Source organism: Sus scrofa, chromosome 16 (genome assembly GCF_054392235.1).
Source record: "Sus scrofa isolate SSC_HxYL_T2T_F1_AM1 chromosome 16, Sscrofa_HxYL_maternal_Yorkshire_Landrace_v2.0, whole genome shotgun sequence".
Classification (NCBI taxonomy): Eukaryota; Metazoa; Chordata; class Mammalia; order Artiodactyla; family Suidae; genus Sus; species Sus scrofa.
In genome coordinates, this window is record NC_139398.1 from 71,990,874 (window position 1) to 72,018,780 (window position 27,907).

Here is a 27,907-nt window from a genome sequence, read left to right on the forward strand (position 1 = left end):
TTGATTTGAAATCACTGTCTTTCAATTTTACTTTATCAGCACTACATTCACTTGTTCTCCAAATTATACCAAAGAGAGAATTCTCAGAAATAATACAGATAATGGTATTATTATTTTGCAGTATATATTTTTAAAGAAGTAGAAACTCACTCATTTAAAGTCAGTAAGTTACAAAAGTAAAGCTACTTTCATGATATCAACAATTAGAAAAAAGGGATGCAGATAAAAGTTTAGTCGTATAACAGGTTTTGATTGGATATATTTCAACATTTTTTTTGCACTAAAGTGGAAGAATCCTAGATCAAAAACAGTCTATGATTTGGACATATTTTGACTGGGAGGCATCTGTTTGTCATTCATCTGGCAAGGTGATTTTCCTCTGGAAACCAGCCGCCCAACTTTCAGTTCATGCATTTGGGGATATCCATGGCTCCACGTCAGCAAGGGACTCAGATCTAGCCTACCAGACCTTATTATTTTTCTGGGAGATAGTAACTGCTTCAAAACAGAGTATCGGACACAATTAAGATCCAGGAAAAAGTCATACCCTGAAATTTTTCTGCACTAATTAAGTCACTGGATTTGAACCTGGAAATATTCAACCTGGAGCAAAGTGTAGCCATTGTAACATTAAATAGTGTCTGAGAACAACTCCATAAAAATAGCTTCCCATGACAAAGTGAAAGTAAATTCTGATACATTCATTTACTTATTCAACAAATATCTAGCACTTACTTCAGACCAGGACAGTTAGAGACAATGTAGTAAATAAAATAAGAAATGCTTTTGCCTTCATGATGCTTACTTTCTAGTGGAGTTAAAAGCACAGTTGACCCTTAAACAACACAGAGGCTTAGAATGGCCCACCCTCCGCACAGCCAAAAATTTGCATAGAATTTTACATTTGTTTAAAATAATTTCAGAGTGATGTGGGCCTGGTAATGAAAACGGATACTAAGAATGAATGATAAAGTGGGTGTGCTATCTGTCAAAACATGGGTTGGCAAAGATCAAATCTGGGTTTCCACATTTCTAAAAGGTTGTTGACAGAGAGAGAAAATATTCAACAGAAACAAAATTATACATGGCTATAAAATATATACTATTCAGCCCTGTATAGAAAAAGTTGCTAGTCTACCAAGGTGGTTGCCAAAGACTTTCTCCTGTCCCTATACAATCATGCCATTGATGCTATTTTTAAAAAGGAGTCTACTTTCCCACTTTTTGCGTCTTGGTTATGCTTGTAAATAGCATTGGTCAACAGAGTGATGTAGAAGCAAATATTCCAAGACTTCTAAGCCTATATCTTAAGAGGCCTTATAGCCTTTGCTTTTGCTTTCCTAGACCCTATATAAAGATGTCTGGGCTATCCTACCAGATTGAAAGGCCATAGAAAGAGACGCACAAGAGGATGAAAAACTTCATGAATAGAAAAGTCACATGGAGGAGAGCTGAAGCATCCTGGGTAATACTGAGGCTCTCCTCACATTAGTGAAGCCATATTTGCTCCTCCAGCCCCAGTGGAGGCACGCCAGCCAACAGCCACGATGTGGAACAAAGACAAATCATCTCTAATAAATCCTAGTAGAATTCTTGACTCAGAATTGTAGACAATAAAATGATTATGGTTTTAAGCTATTATGTTCGGGGTGCTTTGTTTTACAGTCACAGGTAAGTGAAACAGAAATCGGTACCAAATTGGCTGCTTTGACAAAAAACTTCAACACATAGCATTGCCTTTGGAAATAAGTAACAGGCAGAGGCTTGAAGGGAAGTGAGGAACCCCATTAATGGAGGTTTGAAAAGCATTTTATAAAATGCTGTTGAAGACCAGAGAAAGAATGCCCTGTGATATACAGAGGTAGAACATTTGGGAACATTTCTAGCTAAGAGTCACATACACTGAATATGCCAATTATGTTCTTGTAATTGTATATTATAAAATATAGGAGAGAAAGAAGTTAAGAAGAAATGTTTCATTTACAAACAGAATTTAGGGAAAGTGTGGAAGACCCAGGACAGTGTTTCTAGTCAGAAAAATGTGCTCAAGATGAGAAACTGTCCCCAAGTACAAATTAAATCAAGAATGTGACCATAAGAGCCTTTATAAAGAACTCAAATGAATTAACATGTTTATTACACCCTTTGGCTAAATTAAGACAAGATTCTTAAGATACTGTCCCAAATCAGCCTGATATGCCCAAAGTAGAACAACAGAAAAGGTTATCAGTGTAACTTTGGGACATGGAGTGAACCCTGATAAGATATGTGAAAGTCCACAGACATTTCAAAAGCACTACATTGGCAGAAGCACACAGGATCTCATGAGATTGAGAGATATAAAAATGGATACCAGCCTCAGGGGCCTCCAACTTTGTGTAGGTAGAAAGCAGAGGGAGGCAGGAACTAAACTGCAAACACAGGAATTCTCAATACATGTAGCCATGGGTCAAGGAAAACAATGAACCAAAGAACCACTATTAGGGAGCAGAAGAACCAGGTCCTATTAAAGAACCATTCTTTTGAATAGGAAAACAGGTGACATGTGCCTAGATGGATTTTAGAATTGCTATGGACCAGTGACTGCCATGTACCTTCCCACTTCCCACTGTTGAATGGAGTGTCTATTGCAGTTGGCCTGCCCCATCTCACCATGGTATGTTGGTGGGTAGAAAGGAAAACTTGATTTTCAGTTTACAAATCTCTAGATCAAGAAGAACTATATTCAAGGAATCTTATTATCTCCAGAACAAGTGAAGATTGCCAAATACCTAATCTAGTACCTGATGCTATATTTGGAGGCCATTTGGGGGTTTGAGAGAGTGAGTATATTTTACATGTGGAACAAGTGAGAAAGGGTGTAACCAGAAGGTAGACTGTGGTAGATTATCTGCAAATATGGTCACCAACAGTTATCTAATCCCTGCGTGCACATGACAAACTGTACTTCCCAACCTATATAGGTTCTTCAGCTGCAGTTGATCCATGCAGCCAAAAGTACATAGAAGAGACAAACCACCTATTGAGTCTTGCTTGATCAAGTCTGACACATAGAATCATGAGCAATAAGTGGTTATTTTAAGCCATTAAGCATTATGGTGGTTAGTTAGAAAGGAATACATGAAAGACACATAGTCTATTTTAGGTAGCCAAAGAAGTTCTCTGCATGAATGGCATCTGAATCAAGACTAAGATGATACAGATGAGGAAACCATGATTGAACATCCCAGTCAAACAAACATATAATAAAGCTTTATTGACTTAATCTATTCTGGAAACCCCAATAAGTTTACTAAAGCTGGAGTAGTATGGATAAAATGAGTAATGGAAAGAGATGAGGTAAATGAACAGGAAGAAACTGAAAGATATCAGATAGTATAAGGCATTTTATTCCAGAGAAAGGAATTTAAATTTTATTCTGTGTTAGAATTCCTGAATCAAGAATACTACTCTAGAAATTCTAAGTTTTATGAATCTGTAAATCACCTTCCTCTCTCTTTCTAAATTTGTTATGTTTGTATCTGAAAGAATCCTAGCCAAATAATACAATTCACTGAGAAGATTAGTTGAAAATAGGAGCATTTTAACACATTATATTGAAATCTCAGGATAGTATTCCATTAACTATGAAAGGTAAGATAAAAATTTATCCAGATTTCTAAGTTCTTTTCTTTAATTAATTTATTTTTTAATTTTTTTCACATATGATGAAGTATGATAATGTGAGAAAAAACAGATTCTAAGTTCTACATGAAAATGGGATACCCTGAAAGGAAGAACATACTTGTGATCTCCAGTGTATTCAAATTAGTCAGATCATATATGTAGGTACTTTCAAAGTTTATTTCAATTAGTTTCCAAACATACTTGTATTAGTTTCCTGTGATTACCATATCAAATTACAAATGTTGTGACTTGAAGCAATAGGAATGCATTCCCTTACAGTTCTGGTGGCCACAAGTCCAAATTCAAGGTATTAGCAGGGCTCTCTCCAAATTTTCTAGGTGAGAAGCCCTCCTTGCTTCTCCTAGATTCTCATGGCTTCAGGTGTTCCTTGTGACTACATTACCCTAATCAGGGCCTCCATTTTCAAAGGATTTTTCACCCTTCTCTGTCTCATATGAAGATACTTCTCTATGGATTTAGGATTCAACCAGTTAGAGAAGGATGATCTCATCTCGAAATACTTCATTACATCTACAAAGACCTTTTCTCCAAATAAGATCACAGTCATAGTTATCTGGGGCTGGAATTTGGACATATTTTGCTAAGGACACCAGGCAACCCACGTTGACACATTTTTAAGTCAAAAGAAAAGAAAGAAAACACTGTGGCATGCCTGAAGTGCCATTACAAGGAACCAAGTTTGAAGATTATGGCTTTAAATTCAAAGGCATATGTTACTTCATTTAATGTTTAATTTTAGAATTTCACAGGATGATGAAAAATTGAGTCTAAGGGGGATGAATAAATGGAAGAAACCAGCTTATACTTTATGAATTGTACCCAGCTTACTTAAAACATCTGAAACTGTTGAAAAAATCATTTGAGAATGCCGATACTTCAGACGCGAACCTCCATCTCCACACATAAGAAATTGTTATGTTCATCTTGCTTTCAGTGGAGCCATCCTCACTCCATTTACAAGGTGAAATACAATTTATATTGCTGCCCTTACATGCCTGAAGGTGACTCAATAGAGAATAGAAAACGGAATCACTATAATATAGACAAGTTTGGTGCCAAACAAAAAGAACATCCAGTGAATGTTTACTGACTCCTTTTTTTATGATGCATCCACTTGAACAGTTGAATCAGAAACAATTGTAGAGAAATAGAGATTAAAAATAATTCTAAAAAGCAGTATGCTATAATTACACCAATTTAAAACTAAAATAGCAATTTTCATTTTTGACTACAAATGCAATAATGGGTTCATATTCTTAACTTAGGAAATGTGTACATAAAACTTATTTTTTCACATTTCCATTCTCATGTCTAATACTGTTGGTCCAAATGATTTCTGTTGCAAGTGACCAGATAATGAAGCTCAAATTGGATTTAGGAAGAAAAATAGAAAACAAACAAACAAACAAAAACTTTAGTAGATAAGTTAATGAAAGAGTCCAGACTTAGTAACTGACTTAATGAAGGAGTCCAACATTTTAGTTATTGGTGAAGCCAGGTCCCAACTGGAGTCTCTCTCCATATTTTAGATTGGTTTTCCTATTGTATTCGCTTTATTCTCTAAAAGGCTCTCTTCATGATAGATTTTTGAAAGTCTTAGATCACATTCTTTCATATTTAGATCCAATAGCAAAGTAATATTTTTCTCTCAAACACTCCAGGAAAATTCTCAGGTTTATTGTGGTAGGTCATGTATGGAACTCCGAACCAGTTGCTGCAAGTGGAAAGATACAATGCTCTGACTGGCCAGAACTAATAGATGTGTCCAGCTTTGGAGACTTCACTAAAGTCAGCCCATCCCTGGTGAAAATTTAGTTTGTTCCCTTTTAATTTCATTATCGATACCTCTTCAAGGAAGTCCCTTATGTATGTCTATGTATTATTTTCTGATTATTTTAATAAATATTAGAACTGGTATTGCCCCATCAGAATAGACATATATATTTTGAAATTTAAGGTAAATGTACAAAATTGACTCCCAAGAAAGTAGTATAAATTTCTATTTCAGTGACTATTGTATAAGTGTACTTTCACATGGTCTCATCATATCCAAATACAATAATTTTTTCTAATATTTCCCATGTTAACGATTAAATAAATTCATGTTTATGTATCATTAAGCACACACATTTCTTTGGTTGAAAGTTTTGAAAGTCAGTTATAGACATTAAAATATTTTATATGCATCAGCAAAATTCTCATCACAATAATCATAACCAAGAAATTTAAATTTTATTATATTATTTAATAAACAGTCCATATTCAAATTTTCCCAGCTGAACCCAATGTCTTTCATAGCTTTTTTCAAAATCAAAGACTCAATCAGGATCACTAATTACATTTTTTTTCTTTTTAGAGCTAATTACTATTTTATTTACTATTTACTATTTACTATTATTTACTATTTACTATTTAATAGCTAATTACTATTAATCACTAATTACATTTTTTTTTCTTTCTACGGTATCTGAGAGTTCCCAGGCTAGAGGTGAAATTAGAGCTGCAGCTGCTGGCCAACTCCACAGCCACAGCCACAGCAACTCCAAGCTGCATTTGTGATTTATGCCACAGCTTGTGGAAACACCACATCTTTAACCCCTGAGCAAGGTCAGAGATAGAACCCACATCATCACGGATACTAGTCAGGTTCTTAACCTCCCGAGCCAAATGGGAGCTCCATGAATTACACTTAGATATTATGACTCTTTATATCTTTCTTTCCAAACTGTATTCCTTTTATTTCTTTTTCTTGTAATACTGCATTAGCTAGGACTTCAGTATGATACTGAAAAGAAATGATGAGAGGAATTATCCTCATCTTTTTCTTGACATTATAAGGAAAGCTTCTAATTTCTCACCATTAAATACGATGTTAGCTGTGAGTTTTTGTAGATTTTCTTTATCAAACTGAAGTTACCCTCTATTCCTGCTTAGAGTTTTTATAATGAATGGCTGTTGGATTTTGTTAAATGCTTTTTCTACATTTATTAATATGATCATGTGATTTTTCCTCTTTAGCATGTTGATGAGATGGATTACATTAATTGTTGCTCAAATGTTGAACCATTCTTGTGTGCATGGGGTAAATCATAGTTGGTCATGGTGTATAATTATTTTTATACATTGTTATATTTATTTTCATGCATTGTTCAGTTAATATTTTATTGAAAATTCTTACATCTATGTTCATAGAACTATTGGTCTGTAGTTTCCTTCTCTTGTTATGTCTTTATCTGGTTTTGATTGGCCCCATCAGATGAGATAGGAAGCAATCCCTCTACAACTGTCTTTTGAAAGAGATTGTGGAGAACTGGTATAATTTCTGTGTCAAATATTGATAGAACAGTGAACCAATCCGGGCCTGGTGCTTACTATTTTGGAAAGTTATTCAATATTGTTTCAATGTCTTCACTATATACAGGACTATTCATATTGTCCATTTCTTCTTGTGTGAGTTTAGCAGAGTGTCTCTTTGAGGAATTTGTCCATTTCACCTAGGTTTTCAAATCTGTGGGCACAGATTTGTTCATTATATTCCTCTATTGTCCTTTGAATGATCATGAAATATATATAATACCCTTTTTTATTTCTATTAGTAATTTGTGCCGTTTCTTTTTATTTTTCTTAATTAGTCTGCCTAGGGGCTTATAAATTTTACTAATGTTTTCAAAGAAACAGTTTTGGGGTTTTATTTTTCATTTTCTTAATGACTTCCTGCTTTCAACATCATTGATTTCTGATCTAATTTTTATTATTCATTTTTTATATTTTTTTGGATTTAATTTGCTCTTATTTTTCTAGTTTCCAAATGTGTAAGCTTAGGTTATTGATTTTAAATCATTCATCATATAGACATAGATATATAGATGACTACAGTGCTCTGAATTTCCTTCCAAGCATTGCTTTCATTGTATCTTACAAATTTTGATAAACTATATTTTCATTTTGTTCAACTATTTTTCTTATTTTTGCTTGAGATTTCTTCTTCGACCCACATGTTATTTAGAACTGTTTCGTTTTTATCTCTAAGTACCTGGGGATTTTCCAGCTATTTTTCTGTTATTGATTTCTATTTTAATTCCATTTCAGTCTGAAAGGACACATATATTTTATGCTCTTTTAAGTTTTTTAAAGTGTGTTTCATGGTCCAGAATGTGGTCTTTCTTGCTGAATGTCCCACATGAGCTTGAGCAGAATGTTTATTCTGCTGTTGTTGGATGAAGTGGTCAATAGATGTCGATTATATCCAGTTGATTGATGGTGCCCTTGAGTTCAGCTAGGTCATTACTGATTTTCTGCCTGCTGGATCTGTCCATTTCTGATAGAGAGATGTTAAAGTCTCCAACTACAATAGTAGTTTCATCTTTTGTTCCTTGCAATTCTATCAGTTTTTTGCCTCACTTATTTTGACGCTCTATGGTTAGGTGCACACGCATTAAGAATTGTTAAGTGTTTTTGGAAAATTATCCCCATTATCATTATATATTGCCTCTCCTTACCCCTAATAATTTTCCTTTCTCTGAAGTCTGCTCTGTGTTAATATAAATAGTCCCTCTTTCTTTTAATTAGAGTTAGCATGGTATACCTTTCTCCATTCATTTGCTTTCAATCTTCATGTGGCTTTAAAGTGGGTTTCCTCTATAAAACATATATTTGGATCTTGTCTTTTAATCCACTCTTACAATCTCTGTTTTTTTTTAATTCATGCATTTAGACTACTGATGTTCAACGTGATTATCAATATAGTTCAATTAATAGCTATCGTAGCTGTTACTATTATTTATTCATTGCCCTAATTCTCTGTACCTATTTTTGTCTTCCACTCTTTATCTGCCTTTTGTGGTTTTAATTTAGCATTTTAGCATTTTATATGATTCCATTCTTTCTCCTTTTTAGCATATCAGTTATACTTTTTTTTTGAGGAGGCCACACCCATGGCTTATGGAGGTTCCTAGGCTAGGGGCTGAATCAGAGCTACAGCTGCCAACCTACACCACAGCTTCAGCAATGCGGAATCGAAGCCAGTCGGCAACCTACACCACAGCTGATGGCAACACCAGATCCCCAACCCACTGAGAGAAGCCAGGGATCAAACCTGCATCTTCATGGATACTAATCAGATTTGTTTCCAATGTGTCACAATGGGAACTCCCAGTTATACTTTTTTATTTTTATTTTTAGTAGTTACTCTGGAATTTTCGATACACTTTTACAACTAATCCAAGTCCATTTTCAAATAACACTCATCTCCTAACAGGTTAGTGCCAGTAATTTATAATAGCAAATGATGCAAATTCTTCCCTCCCATTATCTCTTATATCACTGTTGTCATTCATTTTACTTATACATAACCACATATAAGTACTTAACCAAATATATTGACGCTATTATTATTTTGGACAAATTATCTGGTAGATCAACTAAAAATAAAATAAAATAAAATTTTATTTTACCTTTATTTATTCCTTCTCTTATACTCTTCCTTTCTGTATGTAGATCTGAGTTTCTGACCCATATTATTTCCCTTCTTTCTATAGAACGTCTTTTAACCTTCTTGCAAGTCTACTGACAACAAACTCCCTTGATTTTAGTTTGTCTGAGAGTTATTTCACTTGCACTTTTGAAGGATAATTTCGCAGGGCAGAGAATTCTAGATTGTTGGGTTTTTCATTTTAACGTTTAAATATTTCATGGCACTCTCTTCTTGCTTGCATAGTTTCTGAGGAGAAGCTGAATATAATTCTAATCTTTGCTTCTCTATAGGAAAAGTATTTTCTCCCCTCTGGCTTCTTTCAAAATGTTTTTTTCTTTATCTTTGATTTTTTCTGCAGTTTGACTATAATATGCCTAGGTGTAGGTTTTGACATTTGTCCTGATGGTGTCTCTAAGCTTCCTGGGTATGTGATTTAGTATTTTTTAACATTAACTTAGGAGAAATTTTCAGTCATATTGCTTCAAAGATTTCTTTCATTCCTTTCTCTATTACTGGCATTCCAATTATGTTATGCTATACCTTTTGTGGTTGTCACAATTCTGAGAAATTCTGTACTTTTTTCAGTCCTTTTTTCCATTTGCTTTCAGTTTCAGAAGTTTCTATTGTTGTTCCCTCAAGCTTAAAGATTCGTTCCTCAGTCATGTCTAGTCTACTAATGAGCCCATAAAAGACAGTCTTCACTTCTGGTACACTGTTTTTGATCTCTAGCATTTCTTTTTAATGCTTTCTTAGAATTTCCATTTCTCTGTTTACATGGCCCATCTGTCCTTGTGTGATGTCTACTTTATCCATTAGCATCTTTAGCATATTAATCATAGCTGTTTTAAATTTCCAGTCTGATAACCCCAACTGGCTCTGATGCTTGCTTGGTCTCTGTAAACTGGTGTATATGTGTGTGTGTGTTTGCCTTTTTGTATATCTTGTAATTTTTTTTCTTGATTTCCATCCCTAATGTGCTGGCTAAAAGGAATTGCAGTATATAGGTCTTTAGTAATGTCATGACAAGTCATGGAGGACAAGAGGAGAAGCTTTCTATATTCTTATGATTTGGTCTCAGTCTTTTATGTAGCCTGTGCCTCTGAACTGTGAATTTCCCAAATGCTTCTCAGTTTTTTCTCTCTTTTTTAGGTAGATAACATTGTTAGGCTGGAGTTGGGTATTTCTCTTCTCCCACCGTGGAAGACAAGAGCAAGCTAGAGTTGAGTATTTCCCATTCCCTATGTTGGTTAGGCTCTAAAAAAAATCCTATAGTTTAGGCTCTGGTAAAATAGTTTCTTTTTAGGATGAGTCTTGTTAAGAAAAACACAATGCTCTGGTATATTTCAAAAAACCCATCATTTTATCTTCTTCTACTTGAAGCATGAAAGGATTTTTCTCCAGTACTTATTGAGGGAACCTGTGATAGCTCCTGGAGGTAAAGCTCACATATCCCTAATGACTGCCATCTCCCACCTTCCACTCTGAATTTTCTGACTCTCACACTGAGTCTCTAGCAATTCCTCAATTAATTACAATTCAGGTTTCCTAATCCCACCACTGGTTTCTGTAACTTCTGCTCAAGAGTTTCTGCTTCAGTAAATTGCTATTCTTGGTCTATCTGTCTCTTCAGTTTTTTTGGGGGGAAGAGCATCAGTTTGTTCCATGACCTCCTATCACTGATATATCTATAAGAAATTGTTGATTTTTCAGTTTGTTCAGCTTTTTACTTGTGAGAATGGAGTAGTGGCTTCAAAGCTCCTTATGTGCTGGATTGGAAATTGCAAGTTGCCAATTTTTATCTACTTTACCATTTTCCTAATTTCTAATAACCAACTTGAGATAGTCTGTGGCCTGCTACTTGCTTTATAACAGATATGCCTTTGCACATGACAGATATATCTCATTTCTTCTACCACAATGTCTGCATTGCTGCAGGTCCAGGATTTGCTGGCATGCTGGAAAGTTAGTAGCAATCTCTGATGAGAATTTAGTCTCTTTCCTATCATGAGGAACTGTAAGAATTGTCATCCCCTTATATGCCCTCTTCATGTTGGCAGAGCATATTGGAACTCAGCTGTAGATGACATAAAGTCCAAATCACATGATCTTGTGCCTATTGGCTCTTGTGAATAGAAAAATCAGAGGTGTGGAGCTCACTTCAGATACAGCTTGACATTATATGGACACTCTTCTGACCCAACCCTGTTCTCTTCTGCACATTAACTTTGTTTTTACACAGCTCTTGCTTTATGTTTCTATGATGGAGCTATAAAATTCAAATTTTCTCTTCTCAACTATAAGTCCAGGAGGAAAGAATGAGAAATGCTCTTCCAGAATTTCCAGAAAGGTTTCATTGTATCATTGATTCTGAATGATTCTAAATAGGCTGTGGACCCACACTTGATCCAATCACTGTTGCCCAGGGAATGCAAGATGCTCGTTAATTATGGTCCAGGCTATATTATCCATTCACAGACAAGGAATGAAGTCAAATCTCCTGGAAACCCTTGGAAAGAGCTGGGGTGGTGGGTAGCTCAGAGGAAAATAGGGATTCAAATTAATGAAAGATGGATGAATAATACAGGGCAGCCAAAGTAAAAGATGTTGTCTACCCTGGAAAACTAGGGTTGATTTGTGCTTTTTATATCAGCAGGTCTTGGATATACAACTCAAAATTAATTTTACTAGTTTATGACATTTTAATTATTTTTCTCTTCAGATTATATTTATGTGATTATATTGTTAGAATTTAGGTATTTATTTAACTCTTCATTTATTTTAAATTATTATTTCCCACCTCTAATAACAATGGTCTACTCATGATTAAACTTTACTTTGGAGGAGATTCTGATACCATGAACTAAAGATTACAACTACAGGTGAAAAATAAACTTTAAATATGATATGTGATTTATTGGTACCATTGCTTTTAAAAATACGTAAACACTTTTCTTCATTTCCCCCCCAAGGAAAGGGTGTTGTAGTAATTAATAATAATTCATAAATGTTCAATTGCTTTGAATTTTGCTGGCACTATTATTATTTTTAATGCAAAATATGAAATAAACTGCACTACATGTAAACAATGTTTGTACTAGAAAAATTACTGGGCTGATGAAATCAGTAATTTTGACAGGACACGTGGTCTGTAAGAATAACAACACTAAAACAGGTAGTATGCCAGGGAAAGACTGAAGATATTTTCTAATAATCAATTAAAATTCTGATAAAGAGAGTGAGGAATAATAATATAAATTAATAGGCTTCTTATATTCAGTATCACTGACATGGTTATAAGTTGTGGAAATGATGGACTACAATAAAAACTACCTCTGACAAAGAAAGTCCTGAGCAGGGGTCATTAGTGTTAAATAAATATTCAACACTCACTTTCTACAGTATTGAAATGCTGGCAGGCTGAATCCCAATGGCCCTGCAGACCTAACTCTCACAGAAGTGTGGTTTTGAATTAACAAAATACAGTGCTCAGTGAAAGTACTATAGCTCTCAGGCCCTGGGGCCATATAAGGAAAAGGGGGAGATATGCTGAGATGTCAAGTATTGTTCCTGTTCACATCCTACCTCATCAGGGGAAAAAAAGTAAAAATGAAATTGCATTCTCCATAAGCCAATGAACTATGTGCATCTTACAAATATTTACTGAGCCCCTAATACACATCAGGTGCAATTTCCAAACGTGGTAAAGTTTGAATTCGCAGTACACTGTAATCTCCACCAAGATCTCAGGATGATTTCTGGATAATGTTCATTGAGGAGACATCAAATTGACCAAAGAGGAAGAAGGAAAAGAAAAAAGGCAGCTTTAGCTCTTCCAGGGAGTCCTCTCTAAGTAACCAGCATGCCAGTGTGTTGTGATGTAGCAGGAAGAGTGAGACATTTGGAGTTATGCAGACCTGAATATGAGTCTTGACACCCACTGTTTAATTACAGACTGTAAACTCTGGTCAATTTTCTGAACTTCTCTGAGCTTGATTGGGATTACTCATAAACGGACAATCGTTCCAACTTCAGAAGGTTCGCTTAAGACATCCCGCTGTGTAGCACTGGGAACTATGTCTAGTAACTTATGACGGAGCATAACAATGTGAGAAAATAGAATGTGTACATGTATGTGTAACTGGGTCACCATGCTGTGCAGTAGGAAAAAATCATTGACCTAAAATTATGTGGGAAAAAAAATATATCTGCAAGTATATTATTTTGTATGGATAACTACATCATTACTTTTACAGGTATATGATGCTCGACCAGTGCAGTAAACTAGCATATTTAAATGTTGTCTATCTTTGGATTTTATTTTAAGGGGTATTTTATGTATCTATATGGTAATTCACCATCTATCCCTCTATTTCCAAAAGAGAAAAATAGACCATAATTTTACTCTATGTTGTCAAAAAATTCCTAATATCTCTGAGTTTCTGAATATAAGTTAAGGATTTGGAGTATAGGAATTCCAGGAAGCATCTCATTTTAACCAGCACCTAAGATTATTTTCCCTATGTCTAAAATATCTTACCCAGTAAGGATGAGAGGGAGAAGAAACTTTTCCATTTAATTGCTTCTTTGATTGGTATCAGCTGCCTTAGCTTTGTTGCCAATGCCACGCATAGTTAGAAGATTTGGAAGGTGAGAGATAACAGAAGAGTAGCTTCTGTATGGCTTACAAATGCAAAGCAAAGCATCTTTATTGATATTCTTTTTAAAGAGTTCACTGAGGTGCAGCTCACAGTTGTCGAATGGAATGGAAAACAGAAATCCCTTTGAAAATAAGAGATAGAATTCAAGGTCAGTCTCCCACAAGCCGGTATTCCCTCTACCCTCATCTTTTTGGAAATGGTAAATCATTTATCTGGGTTTGTTCACTGCATGCTGATGGTATCGCACCTTATCACTGTCTAAAAGAACACTTCATGAGCCTATTTTTAAAACACCAATTTATCTTCTCTTGTCCCTTAAGCTAATGTGAACCCCAAAAGTCTCACTAGAAAAAATTTATAAGTTGCAACACTTTTGATAAAAGTTAAAACTTCCTTAGATCTGTCATTCAAAGTTAATGAATAGTAGATCATTTATAATAGATATATTTTCTCTTAGATGAGCCCACTGTGCCTTCTCCAATGACAATATTCACAGGTTTCAAGACAAGAGGAGAATTATTATACTATTCTCATGGGGATGACAACATCTTTCTAGTCATCTTTTCTCCATTATTTTTTGTGTGTGTGTGCTGGATCTTTCAAGAGAGAATATGCTAGTGATAAGTTGCTGAGACATTCATATCACCAAAGCACAAGACACCTAAGCCAGAAGGGCTCAGTCCTTAACTGTACACATATTTCTGATTCAGTAGATCTCAAGTACGGCCCAAGAAATTACATTTCTAACAATTTCCCTGATGCTGCTGATCTGGGGACCCTACTATGATAATCATTTGCTTAAGGTATAGAGAGATAATACACTAAACACCAGCATTAGGATTTTAAGGTATTACTTCGTTGTGGGTTAAGGTATTTCTAAAATAAAATTTTAGAAGATAAAGTTTTTTTAAAAATAATATTTCTAAAAATGCTGAATAAAGCAGAGAAAAACCCATATAACTATGACAAAGTCAGTACAGTAGATGTGATTTTTTAAGATTATTAAAATATAGGTGTGCTGCATTTTAAGATTTTCCACCAACAGGAACTTAAGATACAAGCCGTTCCATTATGAAAAAATAAATTATGTTGTCCTGCATACCTGTTTTGTGGTCTAAAACAGTGTTAATAGGTAAACTGAGGTGCATTAAAATTTTCAAGAGTTTATTTGAGCTTACATTGATTCAAACTGGACAGCACCAAAACAAAGGTGTTTAGGTGCCACTGACAGGAGCTAGGGAAGACTTTTTCTCAAGAAGACACAGAAGCAGAACAAGACAATTATTTGATTGGCTATAGCTTAAGCAGTTGCCTTATTTAGGGAAGCCTAATTGGATATCTGTGATTGGTTGTTCTTAGGTTTCGTTTACGCAGATTTGAATGTCCCGACTTTGGTTCAGGTTTTGGTTTGCTTATGTAGATTACCAAGGCATTAGGGCCACCCCTGTCTAGTGGCCTCCACATTTGATTACTTTAATAATAATGCAATTGGTTCATTCAATTTTAGGTGGCAGTTATTTACGGGTGCTGTCCTACTAATGGCTAATGTGGTGATTTTCTATCTCTGTGACAATTTTAATTAGTGTGTAAATTTTGTATTTGCCTTGTCAAATCTTGATATATAAATTTTACATTTTACATAACTTGATGATTCATATTATTAGATATCTATAAGTGTTCCTGTGATAAAGACTAGAGTACATTTTTATCCAAAAGAATAGATAAGAGGCAAAAGGTTTTTATCTTTTGGTCCTGACTTGAAGTTACAAGAAGTAACAAATAAAAAGCTCATGTTTCTGAAACACAGAAGGGCTCTTGTCATTAGTATGCATGAGCGAGCTGTAGGGGCAGTAGCAGTTCTCATCTAGAACAAGATGTCCTAAAAAACAAACAAGAAAAGAGGATGATTCCTAAGGATGTTTAAATTTAAAGCAAGACAAAAAGAAGTAATTAATTTATCTTCCACAGTTACAATTCAGTGTTTTGAGTCTTTGAAGCTTGCCTTGTTCCCAAATCTAGTATCATTCAAAAATACCCTAAGCACCTAAGGATGCAGAGAGAATTAAGAACTATAGCGGTAAAGTTGAATTGCATGATTTATTTAAACACAATACTACAGGAAGGATAAAGCAGCCATCCCTCACCCTTTAGTGAATATTGCTTATGAAAACCAAAGATCCTTGAACTTTGCTCCCAAAGAATCTGATTGATTTTGGGGTAGGCCTAGGAATCTATATTTAAAATGATTTCCAAAGACCAACTTGGAAACTCTGAGAGAGATGGTAATCTTGGAAAGTTCTTTCCTCTTCTATGCCTTGCTTTTTATTCTACTGTAATCACTCTCCCATCCATAAGGACTCACTGCTGGTCACTAGACTTATATTTAGCTATATTACTAGAGATAAATGTTATACTGTATATATGTTCTCACTCTTGTAGGCATTCTGCCAGTTGAAATGACTACACATCAACTTTGTATTGCATAGTCCCTCTAAAAAAAAAGGCTTTTAAAGACAAGCAATTCAAGACACCCCTTTCTCTGAAAAACTCAGCATAATGCTAAGGTTTGCCCAAGACTTTTCTGCTTTTAGTATTAAAAATCTTGTGGCACAGGAACCCCTTAGTTCTGGGCAAACTTGAACAATTGGTAACCCCACCAATCATCCTGTAATTGAATGCTCATGTTTTTCAGATGCTTATATAGAAGGTGAAGCAATAAAAACAACAAAAACTCTTCAATATAGAGTTCCTTCTTCTTTTTCAATTGCTCTCTTGCTCCTATTCTGCTGATAGCCTTCACATATTTTTCAGAACAAGGAACAAAACATTAAACAGCCTAATCCAAGAGTGACTTGAGGGCAAATACAGCATTGTACTCAACTTTCTATCCTCAATGTCTAGCCTCGTATCAGACACTGTGAGAGGTATTTAATCAAGTTTGGTAGATGAAAGAGGTTAGAAGACTTTAAGATATTGTTTTTCATATGTATGAAAGAAGTCATTTCCTTCTGTGAATATGTTCAGGGTTAATTCTTCTCACTGTCAACTACCAACAAATGTATTCTGCCAGTCTTAAATTATATTCAAGGTGTATGTTCCATTTGCAGACTAGGCTTGCTCCTCCAAATGATCTTCATAAAATATTAGCTTTCAAACATATGTGTCAGAAGAATTGTTTAAGTGCTGGAGAAGATATCTGTTATCTGTTGTGAAGTTTGCTTCAGGAAAATAAATAAATGCATGTATGTATACAATCAAAGACCAGGGCATTCATCTAAGGCTTTTTGATGTCTATCAATAAGGATACCAGGAAAGTCAGGTTAAGTTTAGATGCATTTCTCCTGATTCCTAGTGACAGACAGGAGTCATTTGACAGCCAATCTGACAGCGGAAAAGTTTCTTACTATGAAGAAGAAAACAAAATAGTAAGCTAGGACACTGAAGTGCACACCCTAAGGCTTTCCAGATACTTTTTTTTTTTTCACGTCAGATGGGTAATGTGCCAATGTAGTAACAAGGTCTGAGGAGGGCACAAGTCACACAGGTGCGTGAACACCCAATCATCATGCTTGTGAACTACAAAAGGATCCTCCAGATACTTTTTAAATTTTATTTACTTTTTAAATTAAAGTATAGTTGATTTACAGTGTTACCGTGTTGTATCAATTTCTGCTGTACAGCATAGTGATCCATAGACTTTTCAATGAAGAGGCTTAGGAAGAAATTCTGACTCTTGTTTGAAACATGTATCACATAAACAATTGAAAATTCAGAAATCAATAAAATCACTATCACTAATCCATATCACTTGAAGTTATGAAGACTTCCAAATATCCAGGAGTGTGTGTATGTACACATAGGGGGAACAAATATGCTTAGATCTGGGAAGAAAATGTAGTAGGACTTTGAAGATGATACAGGTTCCATTCTGATACAGAAGACAAATGATTTGGTAGTTGGCAGTTCACACTAATGTAGCAGATTTGAAAACTCCATTAGTAAATGGCTCTTGTTCCCAAATGTTAATATTCATCCTTGTACCAAGCACACAAATTTCTTTATACATTTCAGTCACCCATTAATAACGATGAGTGCCCTTGGAAAACATCCTTCGAGCCATAGCCTTTCAATGTGTTCTTTCAATATTCTGTTGCTCCAAATTCCACCACTCATATTTTCCCATCACCTCTGCCTGAAACTACAAGTTCAAGGCCTTTCCTCTCCCTCCCACCCATGCTTCATCACTCTGAAGCCTTTCCTTCAGCATCCTAGCTTTTCTTGGTCTTGCAAACAAACTCATGAAAGACAGAAACACATGCCAGCCACTCCCATGGCATATGGAAGTTCCCAGGCTAGGGGTAGAATCAAAGCTGTAGCTGCCAGCCTGTGCCACAGCCACAACAATGTCAGAGCCGAGCCTAGCCTGTGACTTACACCATAGCTCACAGCAACGCTGGATCCTTTAGCCCACTGAATGAGGCCAGGAATTATACTGGCATCCTCATAAATACTAGTTGGGTTCTTAACCCACTGAGCCACAATGGGAACTCCTGCACATGGCTTTTATAAAGTCTCTTCACTTAGGTGGTATAGGATGATGTAACCTAGTCAAATCCTTCCAAAGAATTAAATAGGCACTGAGAATATTTCTGTTATTTCTCCCATTTCACACCCCATCTCTCTGTGCTGACAGCTGGCTTTGACAGTATGTTCCATTCTGATTTGTCACCCTAGGCATATGATAGTTAGGTCAGATCTTTAACAAGAGTGATTCAATCTGGATGAAGAGGAAACATATTGGTAATAAAATTCTGTGTGCATTTATTTGATACAACAGCCTAAGATGATGGAACCATTTATTTCTAAACACAAACAATTACTTTAATAGTGCCTCTACTATCAAGCTGTGTGTTTGTTTTGTTTTATTTTGCTTTGTGGGAGGGGGGTGTTTTTATTTTGTTTTGATTTTGGTCTTAGCACTCAATAGTAAGTTTTGTGATTTCCTTGGAGCAGACTAGCACCACTCACCAAAACTGCTCCACAGATTATTTTTAGTTTCCCTTGCAAAATATGTCATTTGCGTGACTTGAGAATTTCCAAGATGAATAGCAGTTTTTAATTAAAAAATAAATAATAAAGTTTATATGCATTCTGCAGAAAACACTGTGCTTGCACATATTAGATATTTAGGGATAAGTCTGATTCTTTATTGTTAGAACTTTAAGACTATCATAGAATAAGAAATAATCTCACTTATAACACATCTTAGTTGCAACACAAGATTATAGGCTTGTTAGAGTCAGGAATTTTTATACATTTGGGCATGAAACCATTTATGGTTTCATGCAAACTGGTTTAGAAAAACAAAAAATGTCTGGTCATGCATAAAATTGACTGCTATAGAGCAAAGGAGATGCAAAATTTTGGAATCTGCATGAACTCCTTACCAAATTCAAGCTTATCCACTCCTGGGTTAAGATGGTAAGTGAGAAAGACCCTCTCCTTTACCAAACTCCAGCCAGTCCCCTTTAACCTCTTTCTGTCCAGGTCCTGGCCTTGAGTATGTCCTTAAGAGCCAATTTTAGCAAGAATTCTGTCAAATCACATTAGCCAGAATCCTTCACCTTTAGCCCTACTATTCCCCCAGGTGATGGCTAAGTACACTGGGTTGATCAGTAAGAATCCTGTTAGGTCAGTTTAGCCAGAATTCCTCCTTACTCCTGATGTTTCCTCTTATTAAGTTCCCACCTTACGTCTTGGTCATACATTCCCATTTTTCTTGTATTCAGAGTGGAGCCCATTCTTTCCCCTAACTGCAAACCCCATTGCAGTGAGTTCAGTTTCTCCCCCCAACTACAAAACCCCATTGTAGGTATCCCTATACCTATCATGATAGTCCTTCATAAAGTCAGCCTTAGTGTCTTTTAACATAAGACACTCAAAAGATATTTTAGGAAGCAATGATTTTTTTTGTTAACTTAATGCTGCAACAAACTGGTGGGAGGGTTGACCAGTGGAAAAACAAACAAACAAAAAAAAAATGTGCTTATCTCCCTGGGTGTATTTTTGTTGTCCAAGAAGAAGATATAGTCCTACCAAGAACAAGAGACATAGAGAAGGAGAGCCACATAGCCCTGTAATGAGTCTACTGTGGAAATTTTAGAATGAATGACAGAACAGAGAACCTAGTTAAAGTCTCTCTTGCCCAAGCAGATACTCTGGGCAATTATTAGGACTTGTGATATTATACGGAAATGATGCTGCTTTGGAAAGCAAGGGTTGTTACTAAAGTTCAAGTCACATCTCTGTCACCATTTTATTAGAGACAGTAGTACCAAAAACTAATTTTTTCTGGCCATGCCCACAGCATGCATAAGTTCCTAGACCATGGACTGAACCCAAGCCATAGCAGCGATAACACAGCCCTTAACCACTAAGCCACCCGGGAACTTCTGAAAGTCTATTTTAATTTTTCTATTCTCCTTCACAAATGAACCATAGCAGATTGGGGAAGGGGAAATTTATAGGTTTGGGGGAGTGAGAATTGATGATTTTTTTCAACTTCACATAGTATACATAACTACTGAGTTCACAACAACTTTTTGTACTCCTTGCCTCAAATTAATTTGGGGGAGCTGGGAATTCTTCATTTAATTTTAAATAATACTTGGATTTCAAAAGTGAAATCTCATAGAGCTGGAGTCAACTCTTGAGAATGGACAAGACTAAATCTCAGTTCATGAAGGATACAGCATTCCATCCTTGGCTTCCCTACAATCTATCGTTCTTCTGAGGTACTAGGGGGGCATTAAAAGAATATTTATGCTGTACATGTTTTGGAAGTCTACTTTCCCTCATTCTCCCTTTACTAAGAAGCTTTGATTAAGTTTCATTAATTGGTCTTTACCAAAGCCAATATTCAGAGGTAAGATTCACCACAGCTGTTCCAGCCTGTGCTTCTTCCAATACTTTCCCATTTCAGCTGTTTTAAACTATGTAATGTTAATTTCATTGGGTTTTTTTGGGTCATTTGAGGGAGGAAGGAAGGAAAATAGATGTTAGGAAATATTCCCATACACTACAAAAGTTCATTATAGTTCTACAATTTGCATACGTGTGTGTGTGTCCCATTCAAAAAATTCATAAGACATGGGGAATTACAATATTTTATTAAAATACAAAAATTTGAAGCAGATAACATTTAAATGTCCCTTTCGCTGATTTTTTTAAAGGCTTTTTATTAGTCCCCTATAATCACTATTTCATTAGGGAACATAAAATAAGAAGTCATGGCCCTTGATCTGGCATAAAACAGACAAATATATGCACATAGAACAACTGAAGGACAATAAAATCAAGTTCAGGTTTCTGTGCTTGAGTTCAAAAGTGTAGAGAATCTTGGAGTAAGCACTGTGGTGCAGAAGGCTAAGGATCCAGTATTGCTATAGCTATGGCATAGGTCACAGATGCAGCTTGGCTTTGATCCCTGGCCCAGGAAATTCCACATGCCATATATGTGGCCAAAAAAAAAGTGAAGAGAATCTTAATTCCATAGTGACCCTCCACTTAATGAAGTCATGATAGAAAAAGACTTGATGTGACTGACTAAAGGGCAATCCAAAGAAGATACACCATAAACACAAAGGTACGGAGGAGGGTAGAAGAATGGTGTGCACATTTTAATATGTTATTGTACACAGGAGCAGAGGCCTGGTAATGGAGAAGTAAGAAAAGAAGTACAGCAGAGAGGAGAATGGCTATCTATACACTAAACATATTAAAACTAAAAATGAATTGGAAATATTTTCATAAATCTCTACCCAATTTAGAAGCATCAGTGTAAGTTTTTCATTTGTTGGCAGAATTTTCTGCTTTTTGTGTGCAGACTCTACCATTTCCAACTGTGACCTTTATTTTTTTCCTAGGTCTTCATTTCTCTGAGTCTATGCCCGGTACCCCCAAAGCAAAGATTGACGTATATTCTCTTTTCTTTGTTTTAGCTGTTTACATGGCAGCTAAAAATGCTCTCCCTTCTAAGGAAGTGAAAGTCTAAAGTTATCCATTCTTTCTCTGATTCCACAGTCAAAAGCAGCTGGAGTTTATACAAGGTCCATACAATTCAAACTCAACTGGAACAGGTTATTTTCCTTTTCCACTTCTGACTGTGAAAGACCTGGTGCCAGGTTATCATTTCCAGAAAACATCTATGCCAGAAAAACCTGCAGATAGAGACTTCTTTTTTTTTCTGTCTGAATTGTTAGTTGGTCTCTCAGCACATTTTGAATGTAACCTTTTTAATCCCTGCATTTGCAATTAGAGATTAAAATTCCATTCCAAGAGCCATTCGGCAGATGGCATAGCATGAAAAAACTGGAGGTAGTTTAAAATTGTATTTATACAGAACACCAGATGAATTTGCCAGGCTGTTTCTTCCTGAGCTGATATGTTCACTTGTGAAAATTGATTGTTTAAGATGTAAATTTCATTTGCTGGGATTTAGCATTTTTATAGGATTTGAAAGCATCAATTAATCCATCTCTTTTGTTCAGCACGGTTGCTTTAAATATGGAAGTAAAAATCTATATTTAAAGAAACTGCTTCTTAAGGGGATTAAATCACCTGAGCAAAGGTTACCAAGGTCGGTTCAGAGAGGCCACATGATAACGAAATGGACAGGCCACTGAACCAATGCATCTGTTAAGGGGAAGCCTCATTACATCTTAGGCCATTTAGGTAGTTTGATTCTTAAGAAAGATTTTTTTCTTTAGCTTCCTCCAAGAGCTTTATAAAAATCCTTATAGCTTTTAAATGTTTATTGACATATAACATATCCAGAAAAGTGTGCAGATGATAAATGTAAAGTAAGTGTACCAATATAAACAACTCCCAGATTAAGAACCAAAAAATTACTCAGACCTCAGAAACCTTCCTCAGGCTCATTCTCAAGTGATTTCCTCCCTGTTACACAACCACTATTTTAATTCTAGTACCCAAGATTAGCTTATATCTTATAGAAATAGACATAAATAGACTTATCTGGTGTTTACTATGTGGTGTCTAACTTAATTTGCACAACATTCTGCCTGAGATTCATCCATTCCATTGCATGGAGGGGTATTTTGTTCATTGCTATTGCTGAACATAAGCATATTTTATAAATATTCAACAATTTATCCATTTTACTATTGATGAACTTTTAGGATTTTTCTAAAATTAGAAAATTACAAATAACGGTAGACCCCCTTATCCACAGTTTCACTTTCCACATTACCCAGAGTCAACCTCAGTCTGAAACTATTAAGTAGAAAATTCCAAAGGTAAATAATTCATAAGCTTTATTTAATTGTGTGCCATTCTGAATAACATGGTGAAATCTCACACTGGCCTGGGCCATCCTGTCCAGGACAAGAATTACCCCTTTGTCCAGTATATTCTACTTGTTAGTCACTTAGTACCCCATCTCTTCTCAGTTACCAGATCAGCTGCCATGGTACTGCCATACTTGTGTCCAATCACTTTTATTTTACTTACTAATGGTTGTGAAGCACAAGAGCAGTGATGCTGGCAATTTGGATCTCCCAAAGAGGAGCTGTAAAGAGCTTCTTTTAAGTGAAAAGGTGAAAGTTCTTGACTTAAGGAAATAAAAATATAATATCTTGAGGTCTCCAAGATCTACTATAGAAACAAACCTTGTATCCATGAAACTGTGAAGAAGGAAAAAGAAATTCATGATAGTTCTGCTGTTGCACCTTAACAGCAGTCATGGCCACAGTGTGTGTTAAATGTTCAGTTTAGATGGAAAAGGCATTAAATTTGTACAAGACATTTTAAAAGACAGAGAGACCACATTCACATAACTTTTATTATAGTATATTGTTAAAAATCATTCCATTTTATTATTAGCTATTGCTATTAATATCTTACAGTGCCTAATTTATAAATTAAACTTCATCATAACTATGTATAGAAGGAAAAGGCATGATATATACAGGGTTTGGTTCTATCTATGGTTTCAAGAAGCTACTGGGGGTCTTGGAACATATACCCACAGAAAAGGGGGACTGCTACAGTTCTTCTGTTATCATATTTATACATGTTTTTGGTGAACATACCTATGAAATTCTGACAGGATTAGATATACCTGTGAAATTGGTACAGTTTTCCAGAATAACCATATTCACCAGCAGCACTTCAATGTTTCAGTTGCTCCCCATGCTTAACAGCACTGGACACTGTCAGTCTTTTCACTTCAGCAATCCAGTCAGTATGCAGAGGCTTTGTATTGCAATTCTAATTTGTACTTCCCTGGTGACTGATAAAACAGAGCACACTTCCATTATTTATTGGTCACCTTTGTAGTGTCTGTTGAAGTCATGTGGCCATGATTCAAGTGAATGCCCTTTGCAGCAACATGGCTACAACTAGAGTTATCATAATAAGTGAAGTAAGTCAGAGAAAGCCAAATATCATGATATCATTTATATGTGGAATCTAAAATATGACACAAATGAAACTATCTACAAAACAGAAACAGACTCATGGACATAGAGAACAGACTTGTGGTTCCAAAAGGGCAAGGAGTAGGGGAATGAATGGAGTGGGAGGTTGGGGTTGGCAGATGTCAGCTAATATATACACAGAATGGATAAACAATAAGGTCCTACTGTATAGCACAGGAAACTGTATCCAATACTCTAGGACAAACCATAATGGAAAAGAATACTTTAAAAAGGATGCCTATGTATGTGTATATACATAAACAATCCAAATGTATGTTTGTATATGGTGTCAATAGGAATTATAATCAGGAGTTCCCATCGTGGCTCAGTGGTTAACAAATACGACTAGGAACCATGAGGTCGTGGGTTCAATCCCTGGCCTTGCTCAGTGGGTTAAGGATCCAGCGTTGCCATGAGCTGTGGTGTACGTTGCAAACGCGGCTCAGAACCCGCGTTGCTGTGGATTTGGCATAGGTTGGCAGCTGCAGCTTCGACTGGACCTCTAGCCTGGGAACCTCCATATGCCACGGAAGCAGCCCAAGAAATGGCAAAAAGACCAAAAAAAAAAAAAAATATATATATATATATATATATGTAATATATATAGGAATTAAAGTCATCATTTTCCACTAGATTTCCAATTGATTGAGCACCTTTTATTGGAAACACCACTCTTACCTCTTATCCTCAAGGCACTGTGTGACATCTTTTTCATAACTCAATAATTCCTATACATGTGAGTTTATTTTTTACTCCATTTTCTATACCTATGTCAACTGAACACCATTTAATTGTGTAGCTTTATAAGTCTCCTAGCTGGGGAAAATAACTTCCAATTGTGTTCTGGTCCAATAGCTCACTAGCTATTTTGGTCCTTTGCCTTTCTATATTTATTTAAGAATCATCTGTGAATTTCTACAAGAAAATAGTACCTGGAAGGATTTTGACTGAAACTGAACTGCAAATAGGTTATTTTGGTGAGAACTGACATCTTTGCAAAATTGCATCTTTCCTCTGTTAATGTGAGTCTTAAATTTCTCTCAATAACCTTTAGTTTTTGTCCGTGTAGGGTAACTATACATCATTTAATAAGCTTATGCTTAGTTTTGCTATGCTTTGCTATTGTGCATAGTATAGCTTTAAATTGTATTTAATCATTATTTATTGCTAATATTTAGAAATGTGTGTGTGTTAAATTTGATTTCCAAGAATTTGATAAGCCCACTCATTAATTCTAATGGTCTGCCTGCGGATTCTTTTGGATATTCTAAGCATGCAATCATATTTGCAAATTATGACTTTTTTCCTTTATTTCATATATTTATACATTTTACTTCCTTTACTTTCATTACCCTGGATATAACTTCCAATAACAAGTTTAACAGAAGTAGTCATGGGGCAATCTTTATTTTACTCTGGATCTGAGGGAGGAGGGAAGATTTCAGTAATTCTTTCTACAATAAGATGTTTATTATAGGCTTTTCTTTTTTCTGGTTTTTCATTTTAACCCAAAGCTAACTATAGTCTTTACTATACTCTAAAAAACTGTAAAGTTCCTTTTTAATCCTGATGTATGATGAGCTCTTATCATGAATAGGAATTCACTTTTATCAAATGCTATTTTTTGCATTTATTGTGATAATCACTTTTTTCTTTTTAATTCTATTAACATGAAGTTCAGTGATTAATTTTAAAACATACACACCCCACATTATTAAATTATACATGACTTTGTTGTGTCGTATAATACTTTATATATTGTTTGTTTTGGTTTCCTAATATTTATGGCATTTTTCATTTATGTAACATAAAAGAGTTTGGTCCATAATAGGGCTATCCTGTATTACCCTTGATGAGTTTTGATATCATGGTAATGTTAGTCTTATAAAATGAATTGAGAAGGAGTCTCTCTTTGTCCATCCTGTGGTAAAGTTCGGAGAAATTTGGTGATATTTCTTTCTTAAATTTTTTAGAACTTACTGGTAAAACTATGTATTTAATGTTCTCTTCTATAACATGTCATTATTTGTGCATTTTTTGTGGGTTCAATTTCTCCTTTAATATAGAATTGTTGAGAATTTATTTCTTCTTGTGTCACTTTTTACAACTGTATTTTTATGGGTTTTATCTATTTCACCTAAATTATAAAGTACTGTTATGGTTATTTTATAATACATTTTTTAATATTTTCAAATATATGCAGGCTTGAAGGAATTTGATTTTCTTCATTGCTGATATTGGAAATTTGCATTCTTTTTCTTTGTTAAGAGTATTTCAATTATATGTTTTTTTAGAAAACAAAATTTTTGCTTTACTGATTTTTCTTAAAAATTTACTATTTTACTAGTTTCTCATCTATTATTTTCTTTTCTTTCTTTTAGTGTATTGCTTGTTTTTTCCCAATATTTTTAATTTTATAATAAAACCATTGTCTTTTCAATTTGTTTTTTCTGTGTAATATACACAGGAAATAGGCTAGCTATTTTGCTATAAGTATGGCTCTAGCTACCTCCCACATTTTAATACGAAGTATTTCTATCATTTCTTTTGAAATGTTTTATAAATTTTATTTTGCTTTTGCTTTGTTCCATGGTTTATTTAGACATGAAAGTTATCTTTCAAAGATATCTATTTGTTCTTGATCTTCTGCTAATTTCAGTCTGCTTGTCGAATACACTCTCTATAAATGTAATCTTTGGCACGTACAAAGGTTTGCTTTAGGAACCAACCCTTGGTCTATTTTATGTGCATTTGAAATGAGTTAACACCGTAATGTTGGTATAGTGTTCTACATACATCAATTAGATCATGTCATGCATTGATAAAATTTTCTTAATTTCTTCTAACTTTTTATTATATTATGCATAGAGGGGGTGACTAGCTGATGTGAAGGTAACTAACTCTTACAGTTTTTCTTTATGTTATTGTATACACAAAATATAATTCTTATATTTTCCTGGTAGACCAATCCTTTTATAATCTAGAAATGTCTCTGTATATCTAGCTGTGTTTTTTCTCCCGGACTACTTTTTTGTAATGTTAGTCTAACTATTCCAGGATTCTTTTATACAGTGTTTGCCTCTTCTATCTTGTTTTAAAGTCCTCTAACTTCAGTATTTCTCTGTCCTTATATTTTATGGTGTATCCCTTATAAGTAATATCCAGAAAGGGCTTGTTTTTTATCCAGACTGACATCACTTTTTATTTGGGTGATTTAATCCACTCACATTTAATGTGATTATTAATACTTTCATATGTATCTACTCTCTTATTCTTTGATTTCTAATGACCTAATCTGTTCTCTTTTTTTTTAACCATTCTAAATAACCATTCTGAAATAACCAACCATATTTTACTCCATTTTCACCATTATCTTCTTATTTATACTTTATTATTTTTTAAAGATTATACTACCCTCTTTGACCTATTAAATGCTACTATAAGGTAGTTCTTTTGCCTTACCAGGGAAATGCATGGATGTTAGAACTCTTCAAATCCATTTATTCCTCTCCAATCTTTCATGTCATTCTCATCTACTTTGATTCTAATTATATTTATACTTTTGTAAGCCAATAGATACTGAGATTTAT

The 27,907-nt window shown here is 34.9% G+C and overlaps 1 non-coding gene across 1 annotated transcript; it reads right to left on the reverse strand.

The window, feature by feature from the left end:
* Positions 1 to 17,302: 17,302 nt before the first annotated feature.
* On the reverse strand, positions 17,303 to 17,406 carry LOC146395651 (small nucleolar RNA U13). The gene has a single exon (XR_014831638.1). It is a non-coding gene; the product is annotated as a small nucleolar RNA U13 (small nucleolar RNA).
* Positions 17,407 to 27,907: the final 10,501 nt, after the last annotated feature.